General features: G+C 43.9%; 1 protein-coding gene across 4 annotated transcripts in view; it reads left to right on the top strand.

Annotated features, from left to right (window-relative positions):
- The window catches only part of RUNX2 (RUNX family transcription factor 2), a 153082-nt gene that overhangs the window by 100047 nt on the left and 36174 nt on the right, over positions 1–16861 (top strand). The gene's annotated exons all lie outside the window — the stretch shown is intronic.

A 16861-nucleotide genomic window follows, 5' to 3' on the forward strand; every position in this document is an offset into this window, starting at 1 on the left:
ATGTGCCATTAACCACTGCGGAGCTCCCGTGCCCGGGGGAGGAAAGTGCTTGTTCAGTAGCCCCAAGCTGCGCCAAGATTTGCAAATCACCAAGAAAACAACCCCATGTACTGTTTGGTTGTGCCCTGTGGCTTGCTGCTGGTATACACCTGATTTCTGGTCTGATCTGAGCGTCCCGGTCACTTTTTTCTTGAAATTTACCTTTTCGATTGGAAGGAATTAGCGTTTTACACTGTGAAAAATCCTGTATCAAACCTTGCTCCCCTCCCCTCATCCCCTTCCTGTTGAGAATTGTGTCTTTCTAACACCATAGGCAGATGGGCACACTAAAACTGTGTGTATGCTTTCTTCTGATTTAATTGGATTTGCTAGTCTGAAATGTAGTATGTTTGCTAATTCCATAAACTCGCTACTGTAACTAAAATCAGACACAGTTGCTGAAAAAAAAAAAAAAAGCCAGATCGGTTTTTAGTCCAAAAGGGATATTTCCATGCTCTAAGGGTGGTCTCCCTTCTCCCTTTAAAATACCCTCTAATCATTGTGTGTCTTGGTTGACATCTCTGTTTTTACAGGGTTCCTGTAGTTTACGTTCAAAGTTGGATAGGTGGTGCTTTAATACACATTTTATTGTTTCGAGTCAAAGTAGTTTCATACCCCTCGTTGACTGAAAGATTGGAAATTTTCTACTGCGATCTGTCTAGTTGAGGGGAAAGATCGGCAGCCCAGAGCAGTTCTGGAAAAAGTTCTCGGCAAAGTCTCCGCATTGTGCTCGTAGCATAACCCAACGCTGAAATTTAAGCCTATATTTCAATTTCCTTGTACTTAGTGTGGGGCACCCATTTGTACTTAAGTCCTGTGCTATTTCAGGGTCAAATGTGGGAGGTAAAATAATTGTGCAGGAAACCTCGGGAAGAGGAGAATTTTCCCTTTCTAGAGATGCTTTGCTGCATCTGGAGGCTTCATTCACAGTTTTGCTGTCTACTGACCCAAGGAAATTAATGCAGCAGTCAGAGTCAAGCCTTATGCAATGCGACAGGTGCTAATCTTCCAGGAAATTCATCCTACATCCCACCCATTAAGGGAATTTTATATAAAAATGGTTTAATGTCTCTTTAAAGGTGTCAGCAAGCATGTGAGGACCACACAGCTTGGGTTCCACCAAAAGTAATGGAGTGAAATTGTCTGCATAATTATTTTAGTTGGATTGAGAATCTGCAGTCCTCTCCTGCTTCAGGAAATAAACCTCTGTTAAAACCATATGTCAGTATTCTCAGAAGAGACGTGATTACAGGACTGCTTCTCTTTCACATCTCCTGGCAGAGTTAGAGAAAACTGTTACATTCGTACATAATTAATCCTTCTTTTTCCTTGTGAGCAGACACAAAAATGTCATTTTTAGCATGTGCAAGGGTGCTGGTGTGTTTGTTTGCATACACACATACGCTTGCTTTTCAGTACACTGCCTCTGAACAAAATTAGACACGGAAGGAATATACCTTCGCGTCACAGGAATATACCATCATGTGTACATACCAGAACTGCATAGCAGAGAAACTCCATCTGAATGATTTGTGCTTAGGTTTAGGATAAGCAATAGTATTTTAGAAACTACAGCCAGTGGAAATGGTGTTACTTTACTTTAAATGAGGCCACTTAACTCACACAGCCGTGCAAAATAAAATACAAAGGGCAGGTTTTAATTACAGTGCGCCTCATCCGTCTCCGTGGCATGTCATCTACTGCCACTTCCCCAGGTGACGGTGGGTCTGACGCGATGGGGGATGTGACACAATTTGGCGATGTAGTGGCACATCTCACCTTGCTGTGCTGCGGGACCCAGATCCCTGTGCTCGGGATATTCCCAGCAGCCATCAGGAGCTGAGTACCCATCCCTGCCTTTGACCAGGTTTTTGCTTCACTGTTTTTGTGAAAGCAGAGAAGGAAGCATCCAAGCACTAAATACAAAGGTGTGAAAACCACAGAGCTTGGTAGAGGTACAGTTATCTTAACTGTCAAGTGAGCGAGCCTTGACTTTCACTTTAAATTCAGCGGGCAGAATTATCCTCTTATATCAGTTTTATGCCAGTGTGCATCCATTTATTTTAATGAAGATTTATGCCACAATCAACACGAAAGCAAGAAACATCATCAAAGTATTAGCAAACAGTAATATCAGCCATTCTCAAAGACTGTCAAGAAATTTTATCAAAGAAAAGCAAAACCGGAAAAAACACTTTTCGCTCTCAAATCTGAGTGATGTGCAGGAAGTAAATTGCTACCACACCTGGTGAGAGAGTGAGTGTCGGGGATAGATGTTCTGTTCAAAAGTTACAGTGAACTATCAGCAGTGTGGAGAACGGAGAGTATTTTCCTTGCTGTATAAAGAATATAAGACTTTAAACCAATGTCTTGTTGGAAATGCTGCCAGATGCTGGGGGGTAGACTTGACAGCAGACCACCCTTGACCATCTAGATCCATCAAGGATTAGAAATGGGATTCAGTCCTAGTCTGGTGTTGGTCCTTTGATGAAGAGGAGCCATTCGCGCACAGAGTTTTCTGTCAAGAGAGAAATATGTGCATCAAAACTGGTCAATGATGGGCACACTGGCAGCCAAACTCCTTTTCTGCTGCCAAAAGGAGAAGAATCCCATGGGCCTTGCGGGAAGCTGAAGTGAAAGGACTAGGAATGATCCATCCTACCTGGAGAAGAGTTAAAAAATAAATTTCTTCCCTTGTCATAGTGCTGAGCTCTTTGTAGACTTTTATCAAAAAATTAACTTTCTTTTTTTTAAGTTTTGACTTCCTCACAGTTTGTGTTGAAGCTGGAAAAAGTTTTCCATCCCTCATTTCTTTGTTGCCTTTTTACTTCATTTAAATTGATCAAGACAGATGAGTTTTACTAGTAAAAAAAAGCCAAAGCAATGCACTACTAAAAGATATCCAATTTCTTCAGCATCACTAGCATCGCTTGTTTTACTTTTCTTGGACGAAAGGGGAAGAGCACTTTGCATTCTATTTCCCATCATTCTTTGATGGAATTAAGTCAGGGTTGTGCTTAAAGAAAAAGGAAACCCTCATATGTATGTGTTGTCCCTTACAAATGGTGGCAAAGGCTTGAGTGTGCCTTATTTTCTATGTGGGAAAAAAGCAAGTGGTAGGGCTGAAAGGTAGACTACACAGCTTGTATCTAAAATTCCATAACTGAGGGACCAAACCTTGGCCTCGCAGAGACATAACTGTAACCATTACAGTGGAAGCAGCTATATTATTCCTTAAAATGAGTCATATGACATTAAAAACAAAGCAAATAATAAAATTCAGATTTGTGCAAGCTGTAAAGACTTCAGGGCCAGGCTCTCTCCCACTGAAGACAGTGGCAAAGCCTCTGTTCATGGCTCTGGCAGATGGCTTGGGCCCCGTACAATCCTATTTTTCCAATTGTAGGTTCATACTTTTCTATCCTGTGAATTAAATGAGGATTTGCCACCCGCAAAATAAAACCCAAAGAAAGAAACTTGCTTTAAATAGAACGAGCTATTGAGACGATATTAATAGCACAGGGATGATGAGCATTTCCAAAATTTAAGTGCTTCAGGGTTATTTCTGCCTGCTTTAAAAGAGCAGAATAAAATATCCTTGCCATTCTTGCGTTGTAGAGCTGTTTTCCACTGGTGCACTGTGGTGGGCATCCAAACTTAATGACTCACCAAAATGATAATAAAATAGTTAGAGATTATTCAAAGCATGTGCTGGGGATGATCCAACATGTTCAAATGTCTTTCCAACCTCTAAGCGTATCTATAGGTAGGGCTGTATGTATGTGCTTGTGTACATCTTTGAAAGCTATTAACTTCACAGCTGCCCATTTGAACGACTTGTGATTTTTATGACTAGGCATTTACAGCTTCCGTTTCTTTGATTTTCCTGTTCCCACCAGATTGCACCCACAATGTAATGCCCAAGTGGATTTCTGTTTAGCAGAGAAATAGTGGAGTAGTTACAGCAGGGTGAAAGAAAAGCCTGTGAGCGATAATCTTCTTTAAATGTGAACTTGGGGGAGGATTGTGCAGCTCAGGGGACCAGTGATAAGGCAGAGGTTTCCCTGTTTCATACGCCATGCCCTGCCCAGTGACCAAAAATTAATGCCCTCTGAGCTCCCCTGGTGTATGGGCAAGGGAGAATCATGAATTCAGAAATAAAGGAGCGTGGCCAGCAGGTGGAGGGAGGTGATTCTGCCCCTCTGCTCCGCTCTGGTGAGACCCCCCTGCAGTTCTGCGTCCAGCTCTGGGGTCCTCAGCACAGGACAGACATGGACCTGCTGGAGAGGGGCCAGAGGAGCCACAGGAATGATCCGAGGCTGGAACAGCTCTGCTGGGAGGACAGGCTGAGAGAGCTGGGGGGTTCAGTCTGGAGAAGAGAAGCTCCAGGAGACCTTATTGTGGCCTTTCAGTGCTTAAATGGGCCGATAAGAAAGATGGGGACAGACTTCTTAGCAGGACCTGTTGCGACAGGACAAGAGTGATGGTTTTAAACTAAAGGAGGGGAGATTCAGGCCAGACATGAGGAAGAAATTTTTTACACTCAGGGTGGTGAGACACTGTCCCAGGTTGCCCAGAGAGGTGGTGGATGCCCCATCCCTGGAGACATCCCAGGCCAGGCTGGACGGGGCTCTGAGCAACCTGAGCTGGTGCAGATGTCCCTGCTCATGGCAGGGGGGGTACTGGATGAGCTTTGAAGGTCCCTTCCAACCCAAACTATTCTATGATTCTATGATGCTAAAAATCACGTCCTGTTTGGACTGATTTTCCCCACCATTCCTTGAGAAGAAGCCCACTGTCTATCGAATTCATTAGGTCTGGAAGCAGTAGATGTATTTGGGGTCTCTGTGGGACGCACTCCTGAGGAGCTCCCTGCAGAAGCAGCCGGGGCAGTTGGAGGGGACATCTCGCCTGCGGTGGCCCCGGCCTTGCCCCGGCGGTTCACCAGCGCAGTTCTCCGCACCGTGAATGGCACTGCCCGCTGCTTTTCTTGGCCACCCTCCAGCTCCATCTCGCAGGCGCATCCACCCCCCCCGCCGTCCACATTCCTGGGGATTTGTTACCTTCTGGTAGCCAAACGCACAGGCAGCCGGGGCAGGGGGCAAGATTTATTCTCCAGGCCTCTGTTTTCCTATTGTTTTTAAGTTCACAGGGGGCTCCCTGTTACTAAACAAACTTTACAACTGTCGGGAGAAGGGTCAGCCCCCTTCCAGAGCCCTTCAAAAAAATATCGCGTTCCTCACAGACAAATGCAGCTGTGTCGCTCGCCTCCCTCCCCTCGTCCCCCCTGGGGCTTTAGGTAGGAGGCATCACCCCTGAGCAGGTTAAACACCTGGCTTAGGCACTGAATTAACGATCTGCAAAGCCTGTAAGGATGAGCTTAACTTTGGCCACCAACTTGCGTCTCATGCGGTTGCGATGCTCGGCTGAGTTTTGGGCACGATGTTATTGAACAGCCTTGGGGCTCGGAGGTTTTAGTGTGAGATGAATGTATGCTGGAGCTTCTCTAGCGAGGATGGGATTTGTGCTTGTGTAGCTCACAGCAGAATGTAGCTTTGCTTTTCCACCAAAGGAAAAACAAAATATCCAGTGGAGATAGTTATGAATGAAGCACTTCCAGGAGCAAATAATACAAATAATGAGGCTGTCTTGTCGGAAAATCCTCTCAGGGCTTCATAGTCTCTCACTACATTGAGGAGTTCCCTACACTCTCATAGAATATGTATGTTGTCCAAAACATTTGCTTCCAGGATTAGTGGCATTTTTTTTCCCCAATAAGTTTACAATTTTGACGTCCCTTGTTCTTCATACTGGCACGAAGCGGGGCGCATGGGTTTTAGCAGAAGGGAATGGCCAAGGCTGCTCTGCATGGGACCATCTCTCCTCAACTAACCAGCAGAAGCACAAATAACAAAGCAACAACCAAAACCAGTCATGGACTAGTAACATGTTAGTGGTCTCCTGGACCTTCGTCTGGGGGTGCAGGAACACTCTCAAGCATTGGGCGTGAAATTCTAGTTTTACTTTGTTGTGTCTCCCCCGATAACTAGTGGAAACTCAGAGTCATGCTTGCTAAGTTAATGGTGAAATCAATCTCGTAACGTCCACTGTGCGGGAAAGAAATGACAGTTATTCTGAAGTTAGAGCTGTAGGAAACTGTGGCACAGAGGGGTTGAGACCAGCATTTCCAAACTCGTGTTCCTCTGGAGCAGACGCAACCTGCATTTCCCTGGGCCTTTTCATGGCAGCTGGAGATGCTCAGCTCTTTGCAGCATCAGGCCCGCAGTTTGCATGAGCTGCCTGGCTTGATGTACTCATGTTGAAAATATTGTGTACGTGACTTAACCAAGCACAGACAATCACTCAGTCCTAGAAGAGCAGGGCTAAAAGAAACCTCAGGCGACCTAGTCCGTTTTTCCTCAGAGGAAGTATTATATATACTCAGATCATCACTGACATCTGTCCAAATTCTTAAATCCTGCAGTACTCTGCCTTCTACTTACTTAACAAGTCTGTTTTTTTCTTTTATACTTAAAAAGGAGTGTGCTAATATCATACATTAATCTCTTAAATCCCCTCCACCTCAGATGAAGCCAGCTTTTTCTTGTTCTTTTCTCAGCTGACACAGAGATCAATTGATTACCATTTTCTTTAAAAAGCATTTTACTCTTATCATGTCCTTTCCTGCTCTTCTCTTTTCTAGACTAAACAAATGTATTTCCTTCAACTTTTCCATGTAGGTCGTGGGTTTTAAATCTCTTATCGCTCCTGTTGCTCTCCTCTGGATTGTCTCTTCATCTGTATCTTTCTTAGGGTGTGGTGTCCGCAGTCCAGCTGATGTCTCACCACTTCTGAGCAGTAGAAGAGTTACCTTCTATGTCTTCTATGCAGCTTAAGCATTAATCTTTCCCAGAACTGCGTTTCTTATTTAAAAAAAACCAACCAAACAAACAGTATCCTATTATTGACTCACATTCAACTTGCAACTCCCTCCTACCCCCAGACCTTCCTCCACAGTGTTGCTGGTTAATCGGTTTGTTGTTGTGGTGCATCTGAGCTTTTACAGTTTGCAGTACAATGCACTTAACTTTTACTGCACGCCATTTTACTGATGACCTGGCAAATGTAATTTCTCCAGTTTGCTAAGATCGTTTTAAATTCCAACCCCTTTCTCTGAAGTCTGGAGGATTCCTCCCTACTCACTGTCAATTCAAGATTTTATAATGGTGCTCTGTATTGCATCATCAAAGTTATCATAGAAAATAATAAATATTAATTGGCTGATGCATACAATACCTCCCATTTCAATAACACTAGTGATAGTCAGTGGGCAAACTCGTAACACCAAGTTCTCCTCCATGCATCCTATCTCCTCCTCTGGCTCTGTTTTAGCCTTTAAATGACATTTTATTTCCCTCAGAGACTTGAAAGCAGAGGTTAATCCATCCCAGCTTCCACCTGAGACACAAATGCCCCCAGTGGCATTGGCAGATAGAGGTGGAGCATAACAAGGGCATAAAAACCGTGACTCACCTCCAGGATTGTTAGCAGGATATTCAGGCCAACTTTTCTTCTCTTAAGCCCAGCTGCACCATTTATGTGCCACTTACGGCTGCCCATCTTCAAAACCTGAGTGTCATGTAGGTGCTTGTACAAGTGCTCTGGTTACACAGAAGATGAATACGTTCTGCGGTGTAACATTTTCCCCAATAAACCCACTCATCGCCAGCAGCACGAGACTTTTCTAGACACTTGAGTGTATAAATAAGAGCAAAGAATGGCGTTAAGCGTAATTTTTACTGGGGGAACCATCAATTCTTAATACCTTCCAGGAGGAAGAAAGGGAGACATCCATCAAACTGTCATTACAAATTTGATGCCACAAACCTAAGCTCACGCAGCCGCCAGGAATCTGTAAACCTTTGAAAGGATGTGCCTGGTTTTGACATTCAAAATAAGAAAAAATCTTTATAGACTTTTGTGGAAAACACTGATGGGCCAGCAGCTAAATGACATTTTTCAACAGTCAGACAGACTCCACACAAACTGAATAAATGTCCACTTTTAGAAGGACAGGTTAATTACTTTCTGTGCTATGCCCAGGAACAAATAATACTTGGCCTGTTTTACCTACTGAGTAGGAAAAGATGTTTGAGGGTGGTTGGTTTTAATTTTTTAAATTTTTTTTCTTGCTGCATCCTGGCTTCTCCCTCCATATAGCCTGAGTGTAGGTGCCCTTTGTATAACAATAACTTGATACTACTCAAAATACTTGGCGCTGCAAGCAGGGGAGTGGAATGCAATAAGAACACTTTAGCAGATCTGAGGGTGAGTAAACTCCAGTAGTTTTGGAAGGAGAGGGAAAGGTTTTCAGCGTACGTCTCTCCCTTACTTGGCATTCGCAGACAATAAGAGTATGAGGATTAACATAGTAGACTCCGTTTATTACACTTGGGTGGATAAAGCAATTATCCGTCTGTCACGGCTGTAGTAAATTGTGCAACAGCATTAACATGGGTGGATACGTGGATAAATGCTACTCTGCCACAGAGGGTGCTGATACACAAGATAATCCTTCAAGTCGAACTTGTAAAGACTATTTTCTTTTGGAGTTTATATGGTGTTACCTGTGCCAGTGTAGATTAAAATGGCATCTTCTCTTTTTTTCTAATTTTTAACCATGTTTTCAGGTTTCTTTAGCCATCTGAATTTTATTAGTAAGGTTATTTTAGAAATATCCCATTTTAATCAAGTTTAAACAATCTAGTTAAAACTTGCTGCGTGGATATAAACACAGTAGTCTTCTAATGCAGCAAACCAATCTGTTGAAAGATGCAGCGCAAACACGCACTCATCCATCTATTATTGCTTAACTGTTGTTTCTTCCATGCCTGAATTCCCATTGTAACCGCAGCGTTCAGCCTGCAATACGCTCCTGGTTTTGGGGGTGTAGAACAAAACCAAAAATGAAAACGCACTTTATTGATGTCTGGAGAGCAGGGCAGTGTAGCACTGGAGAGCTCTTAGACTAGATTTAAACTAAGCGCCTTAAATCTGTTTTAATGGATGTGTTTACATCGCTCCCCCTTTTTGTTCTTTTAAAGTAATCGGGTTTCGCAAGCGTTAAGAAAACCATCCCCTCCTGCCAGCTGGAGGGAGGCCAGTTCAAGGAGATTTTTTTTCTCTCCCCCCCTCCTCATCCCCTTTTGCTATGATCTTTACTGCCGGTCGCTGCAGCAAGCACCAGAAGTTGGCGGGCTCGTTACAGGATAGCTACCTTTTTTTGGGGGAGGAAACCCTTATTCCAGAAAAGATATGGCTGGGTTAGGCTGAGGATGATAAAGTCAGAATGAGGAGCTCTTGCACTTTTGCGGGACAGCCCTTGCTTTCCCCTCTTCCCCCCTTTTGCTAAAAAAAGAGGGAGGAGAAGGGGGAGAACATAACAGATATCAGCATGCAAAGGGAATTAAGGCAGGGACCGAGGCTTGCGTGACAGCCTGTGTTTATACGAGACGTCTTTAACGTCTCTGAGCGGCGATGCCAGCAATGTTTAGCTGGTTTCCTGGCACACGTGCACACAGATTCCTTTATGTTTGCGAAGGTGAAGGCAGAGCATCGCCGCACAAAGGGGGTCCCATCTGCTCCCTCCCTCACCCGGCCGGTTTGTGCTGATGTGTTGCTCAGCTTCGCAGAACAAGCTTCAGGATCCGAAGTCCAAATTCAAAAGCTTTTCAAAAAGAAGAGGGCAGCGTGGATCCTGCAATGCTGGGACGAGCTGAAGGGTGGGAGGGAACCGGTGCAAAAACAATCCCACTCGAGCCCCGTCCTGCTCTGCTTGTCCTTTTTCTTAAAGCACCTTTTCGGCTTCATTCATTAAAATCTTCCCGTTTTGTTGCTTTAACACAACTTTGCAGGCTTCCCAGCCAGCTCAGTCCCTGCCGCGTGCCCCCATCAGTCCCTTGCCTGCCGGCGTTGCAGCCTGGAGCCCTGCTCTGAGCAGGCGTTTTTCACCTCTCCAGGTAGAGAAATTTTGGGAGCAAGAAGCTCCTTTGCAGCTATTGCAGTTTGCTGAAAACCCTCGACCTCTGGGTGTGTCTTTTGGCTGGATGCAGGCTTTTCGCAGACCCCTGCTGAAGTTTAGAAAGCATTGATAACACTCGATATCCTCAAAGACTTCAAAATGGTTGAGTTAGAGTCATTCCCATGGGCACAAAGGGACACATTCCACCTCAATCTTCCTTCCCTTTCCTCCCATCGATCTTCTGGCAGCTCTGACTCCGTTTTGTGCTGGGCTGGCTGCCTGCGGGATGAGCTGAGTCCACATTTGCTTCTGCTCCCAGTCAGTCAGTGGGGAGATGACCATCGACACCAGGGATGCTCCATAGGCTTGACCTCTACGCTGAGGTTCAAACCTGACCATTCCTCTGCACACCCCGGGCGGGAGGCACAGCTCCGGGAAGCCAGTAGCGTAACTGGTTCCTCTGGGAGCTGGATCTGGCGTTTCTGGAACCATACCAGTATCTGCAGACCTTCAGCTGAGCAGGGGTCAGGGAGGAGGAGCTCAGAGGGATTTTGGCAATGGGCCACGTTCAGTCTGTTGGATAGGACCTGAGCCCATCCACAGCGTGCATTCCTCTGGCTTTGTATTTCCAGTTCTCTGCAGTAGTGTCAGGTACAGGGCTTACCTGCTTTGGGTTAAAAAAAAGTGTGGTTTTTAAGAACAAAAAGAGACGGGGTCTTGTTTTCTGCCTGCGTCTGGGTGGCTCCTGTTGACACTAATAGGGCTCTGTGTGCAGTTGGAAGAATAAGCTCTCCAGTCTAATGCAAACTGGTGCCTTCAGCTATTTAAAAAACAAACTTTTTTTTTTTTTCTCCATTGAGTGAATTAACTGCAGTTACTGCACCTATGTAGCTCCTTGTTTTATGAACTATAAGAACCTTTCCTATGCACAGCCTATGGCCTAATTATGTAATTATGTCTCTTGGGTGGATTATATTTTTCTTCTCATAATTGTGTCTTTACCCAAGAGACTGGAAGGGTTCCAAGCTTTCCCCTTTCCTGGGTAAAATTTGTTTGGCTCTTGTGTTTTGGATTTTTTTTAATGAACTTTGTATTAGGTGCGTTGGGTAGGACTGGGTGGGGGGAAGCCAGCCCAGGGATGACAGTTTGTCACAAGACAAGGGACACAAAAGGGACCCCTGTGACTCGCTTCAGAGATTTTTTTTCCTTGCAAAGAGCTGACGGGCGTCTTCTGGGCTTTTGCTGATTTATGGCTCTCTTATTTTTACCTCCACTACATAGATTGACATAGCTTCGGTGTGACATCTTGCTGCAATGATGTATTGACTGAAATTTGTAACAGAACAATGACTATTTTTGCTTCATGCTGAATGCTCAGCATTATTCAGTCTCTGCACAACAGCTGTTAAGAAGCCTTAGGCTCAGGTCTGGACTCCTTTTCCGTGGCATAAATGTGGCCCCTTTGACTTCACCTTTACAAGCCTGTAGCTGAATTCACAGTCAAACCTGTATCGGTATCTTCCAGCTACATCTGATCCATAGGGCCAAATGGGATGAAATGCAGGAAGACATCCAAAGAGAATTTAAGGAAAATTTATGATGAAATTCAGAGGACATGTAACCCACCCTTTTTTGTGGTGTGAAATTGCCTTTTATAGTGTGTACACAGAAGTATGTCGCTAGTGTGCTGGTGTTTAAAGAGACATAATTGGAGTGCTTGTCTCAAAGACAAATAGTGCTAGTAGGAAAAAATGTGCCAATTCTTTACCTTTTTAAAGCACTTCACCTTTGAAGAACAGTGGGAATAATCAAAACTTGGGTTTTTGAGCTCTGTTGTGCTTCTCTTGATGTCAGGGAAAGCTTGGGGTGTATAGGCTCTACATTCATAGCTTGTAAACTAGGTGAATCTTCTTCTTTCTGCCACCCCTTAGCCTGAAGGAAAGTCCCTTTTTCTTCTTTTTCAACCTCAGCACTGAATCCAGAGCCATAGAAAGCCTCAGTTACTGGCCTTGGAGTTCAAAGAATTTTTGTTTTGTTTGCCCTTTCCAGCTGTGGTCACTTCATGGAGTGACTCTCCAAACTTGACTAGCTGATGCTGAGTGCATTCGTGACATATATCAAACACAAACCATGGTGGTATTTCATGTTGGGTCTTCACTCCCACATTGCTTGGGATGTCCCAGCAAATGTGTCCCCAGCAGGTGAGAGCCCAGGTTCTTACTTTCATGACCTTTCTGCCTTCCCTTGGCTCTTTTACGGAGACACCTGACTCCCATGATACTTATTGTTGTTAAGGCAAAAGCAAAAAAAGGATAGAAATGGGCGATGACTGAAAATAGCTAACCCACTTGAGAATGATAAAAGCATCTGTTGAAAATCTGGTAACCAGATCTCCTTGGTACCAGAAAAACACACACACACACACACACAAAACCTAGTGGGTGGTGTACACGGTACAAAGAAAGGGAGTCCCTGAGTGTCAGCATCTGGTGAGGCCACGTGTAGCATAATCTGATTAATTTTCAGTTCCACACCCACAAGCTTAAAGATAAAAACACACACCCCTCCTCCCCAAGGAGGTAAAAATCTTCAAGCATCAACACCACGTTTACATTCTGCAAGTCAGCCTCTTCCATGGCCCGATTTACATCCTGACTTCTCCAGCGGAGCAGTGGAAGTTCAGTGATGAGAGACGAGCTCACGTCCTTTTCCAGTTACCACATCCAGCAGGCTCAAGATTGCCTCGCTTTGATCTGGAAGACATGCCTCCGTTTAGTTTAAACTGAAATGATTAAGCGGGAGATGAAGCCTCCTCACATCTCCTGCCATGCCTGGGGTGTGATAAATGAACATGAGCTCCTGTGGGCCATTGCAACACGTTCTGGGGCCGTCCTGGACCAGCGAGCTGAAGCAGCAGTTTGGCTGGATGGAATTTGCATTGACTTTATTGCACTTTCTCAGTACTGTTTTCTGGTTCGGCTCGTGTTAAATGGCCCAAAGTCCTACTAGGGTTGGTTGATGGCAATGCTTTCTGTCTCCAGAAACTAATACTCAGGTATGTGTTTGGCTTCAAATACCTGAGTAGCAGTAATATTGCTCGTCATCTCGGAACAAACCATGGATTTCTAATATCTACCCCGCTTCCCTGAAAATAAGACCTACCCCGAAAATAAGCCCTAGCAGGATTTTTCAGGATTTTCATTTAAAAAGTCAATTTAAATAGTGTCCAGGCAGCTATACATGTAAAAAAAGTAAAATTAATTGGCAATAGAATGCAGCAGGACAAATGTGACAGAATGTGATGACGTGACTATATTTGAATAAATGTTGATTTTTTGTTCAAGATAAAATGTAGATTGTTGTTCATGGAAAAATAAGACCTCCCCTGAAAATAAGCCCTAATGCATCTTTTGGAGCAAAAGTTAATATAAGACCCTTTCTTATTTTTGGGGAAACAAGGCAACAAGTTTTGTACTATGACAACAGACAAATCAGAACTGCTTGTATAGCTTTTTTCTACTAACTCTTGATTTTTCCCATCTCCTTCCCATCTCCTTGCCTGCTACCTGATCTTTTCCAATGGCTACTGGGTCCCATCCTTACTCAGTGCCCTGTGGGACAGCCTCAGTCTTTTTGGATGCATTTCACATCCGAGATTGCCTGTGTCTGTAACCATTTTGTCCCCTTCCAAGCCCAAACCATTCCACAAAATCATCTTTGTATTAATAACAGAGGAACTGGCACTAAACACAGTGTTGCAGGCATTGGGATAGCTGCAACATTATTTTATTCTATTTATGTAGGTTTTTATATTGCTTTTTAATGTACTCACTGCTGCAGCAGATCACAGATTTGCCCTGAGCTATCCACACTTGCTACTCTAATCTTTTTTCCTGAAATAAAATTACGCCTCATGATTGAGACCAAGGAATACAGCTTTTCTTAGCACGCTCCCCTGGGATCAGGAATTTCTCTGTCAACGGACACATATATCAATGAGAGATGAAAAGCAGCTTGTGGAATGAGTTTTAAACATGTATCACATATTTCATTGCTGCTGCTTATGTGCTACTCAGAAGGCCTTTTTAGAGTGTTTTCAGCCCATACCTCATGGCTCCTCTGTGCTTAATAGGATTTTTTTTTTTTCCCTGCACAAGAATCAGGGCAAGAGAGTTATTTAAGTTGCCTTCGCTTCTTTGTGAGCACCTCCTGACTTTGAAGTTTTAGTTGATTTTCCTGCTTACTTTCAATGGGGGTACGCCTTGGCTTTTATCAAAGCACAGTAACCCATAACGTGCGAAGCTGTAATGTAACCTCATCTCGCTGGGATGTTTCACCGGGGTAGTGTGGCTCCTTGTGTGGATCTCTTTGTCACAACATGACTCCGTGTTACAACCCTAAATTTTAAATGTCCAGAAGGGGAAGGCAAGTCTGCCTTTGGCCCCTTGCTGGTTTCTGGGGACTTGCAGTTCCATTGATGCCTGGGGTCTTCCAGATGTGCACGGAGCATTTTTCCCTATTTTTTTTTTTTTTTTTTTTGGAGGGGGGAGATGGTAACACCCAAACCCACACATCTCTAGATCATTTCAATTCAACAGATGTGGGAATATTTTTTTTTCCCCTCTTTTTTTTTTCCTCTTTTTTTCCTTTTTTTCCTTCTTTTTTTCCCCCCATGCCTACACTAAACTGCACTGCTATCCTGCTGACTTTTGTCTTTCTGTGACAGACCGAGTTCAGTATAATACTACTATACTACTACACGTAATTAAATGTAAATGCTTTTCTAGCAAAGCTATGCACAGGCAAATGGAGTGTGATGGAAACAAAGCTAGGGGTTGATGCAGGAGCGGTGACCTATATAACAAATATATAACAAATGTCCATTGAGTTATCTGAAGACAGTTAAAATAGCTTCTGCTCCCGTTTGTTAATGATTCTTTAGCAAAAAGGAAATTGTATAAACATAGAACAGGATTCTTCTCTGAAAATTCAGAATAAAATTCACTTTGGGGACGCATTCATTCCCAGATAAAGTCAGCCCTGGTGTGTGAGGCCAGAGATAGGCTAATCCTGTTTGCCATATTTTGAGCCCTCTTGAACTTGTTGAAATGTGATTAGGAATGAATAGAACAGAAAAGGGGAGCGGAAGGGGCTGCCTTTAAAAAACAGAGCGGAAAATACAACTGGCAAAGGGAAAAGCAGATATGTAAAAATTATGGAGGAGTAGAAGATGGAAAAGGAGAAATCCCAAGAGAATAATGACTGCGTGTGGTTGGAAAGTCATTTCTTCAGATTTAGCAGCACCCAACTTGTACAGGTTGTGATTTAAATAAATTGAGAAGATAATGCTAAAGACTATGAGGTTAGATGTTAGATGCCATTACGGAGTTAGAAGCCCACCAAAAATTGTTCCCCATTTGAAGTGTTTGATACGTCCTGAAGAGAGGAGTTGCCACCAGTGTCAGCTCTAGCAAACAGCAACACCTGCTCCGTAAGGACAAAACTGCCTACTCCCTGCTTTTATATTGGGTCATCCTGGGGGAGAAAAATGCATACTTCGAAGTACAAAATAATGGGTCAGCTAATTAACTTTTAAAAATTGCTAGAGAAGTTTCTCCAAAACTGAATTCCATCCGGTTTCTTCTCATCTCCCAACCTGAATCTTTCGCTTCTCTATCCAGAGCCATGATTTCTCTGAATCTAGTTTGGATTTAGCTGTCTAGTACTGACATGGCTTTGCCTACAGTCATGTTTGGGCACCATGGTCTCAGGTGCTGTAAACCCATGTTCTTCAGTACTGTGGTGAAAGACACCATTAAAGGCATTATTTTTTAAGAGTGATAGTCTGACAGTTTGATCTCAAGACTCAGTAGCCTCGTTTATGCTTTCAAAATAAATTAACCAGTGCCAGAATTGGTTCTCTGGCCCCAAGACTGGTGGGACAATCTGACCACGTCTGCAAAGCTGAGCTCTCCAAGCCTCCGGAGAGACGGCTGTGTCCACGCTGCTGAGGGACGGTGCAGATTATCTCAACCCACTGAGGATCATCTGCAAGGGTTCAAGCCCAAACCCTACCGGGGACCCTCCTTATTGTTTAAAGTGTAAGAATATCCTACCCAGTTATCGCTTGTGCCTGTGCCCTGGCACCGCTTGCAGGGATGGAGGCAGACATGGTTCTGGGTTGCAACCAGAGGGTCTGGGCCCCCGTTTCAGCTCTGCAAGAGGCTTTTTGTGTGAGCTTGGTTGTTAACTTACAGTAAGATTCATTCCATGTTATGTTGCCTAATGGTGAGGGTGTCTAATTAAACTAGTCATGTGTGCTCCCTCTCTGATCAGAGAAGGAAGAGAAAGCAAATTCAGAAGGTGAATCGCGCCGTTTTAAGACTGGTGTCAGAGACAAATGAGATTAATTGCCCTCTGGAAGTAGCTATTTCTTTCCATTAACTGTAGAGGAAGTCTACATTAGAAGAGTTTAGACTAGATGCCTGATTTATGAATGGCTAAAGTTAAGTAAAATTAGTCCTGACCTTAGTCTTTATGCATGCCTGTTTCTCCATATGTTGAATGATAGAAATAACACCTTCTGCGCCTCACTTTCAAAGGCGCCATTGGGTGAGGAGCATCCTATAACTGCTCTGGAAAGAAATTAAACCTAGGAGCAAAAGTACAACAGAGAAGAAAGGCCTTTACTCTTGAAACATCTCAGTGACAACATGAGCGGTGCCACTTGGGGCATTGTGTTGCTTTTGCCATTTTTCCCCTTTATTTTTTCACAGCCGAGCACCCCTAAATAAGTGTTCC

This window comes from Caloenas nicobarica, chromosome 3, assembly GCF_036013445.1.
Source record: "Caloenas nicobarica isolate bCalNic1 chromosome 3, bCalNic1.hap1, whole genome shotgun sequence".
In the NCBI taxonomy this organism is placed as follows: domain Eukaryota; kingdom Metazoa; phylum Chordata; class Aves; order Columbiformes; family Columbidae; genus Caloenas; species Caloenas nicobarica.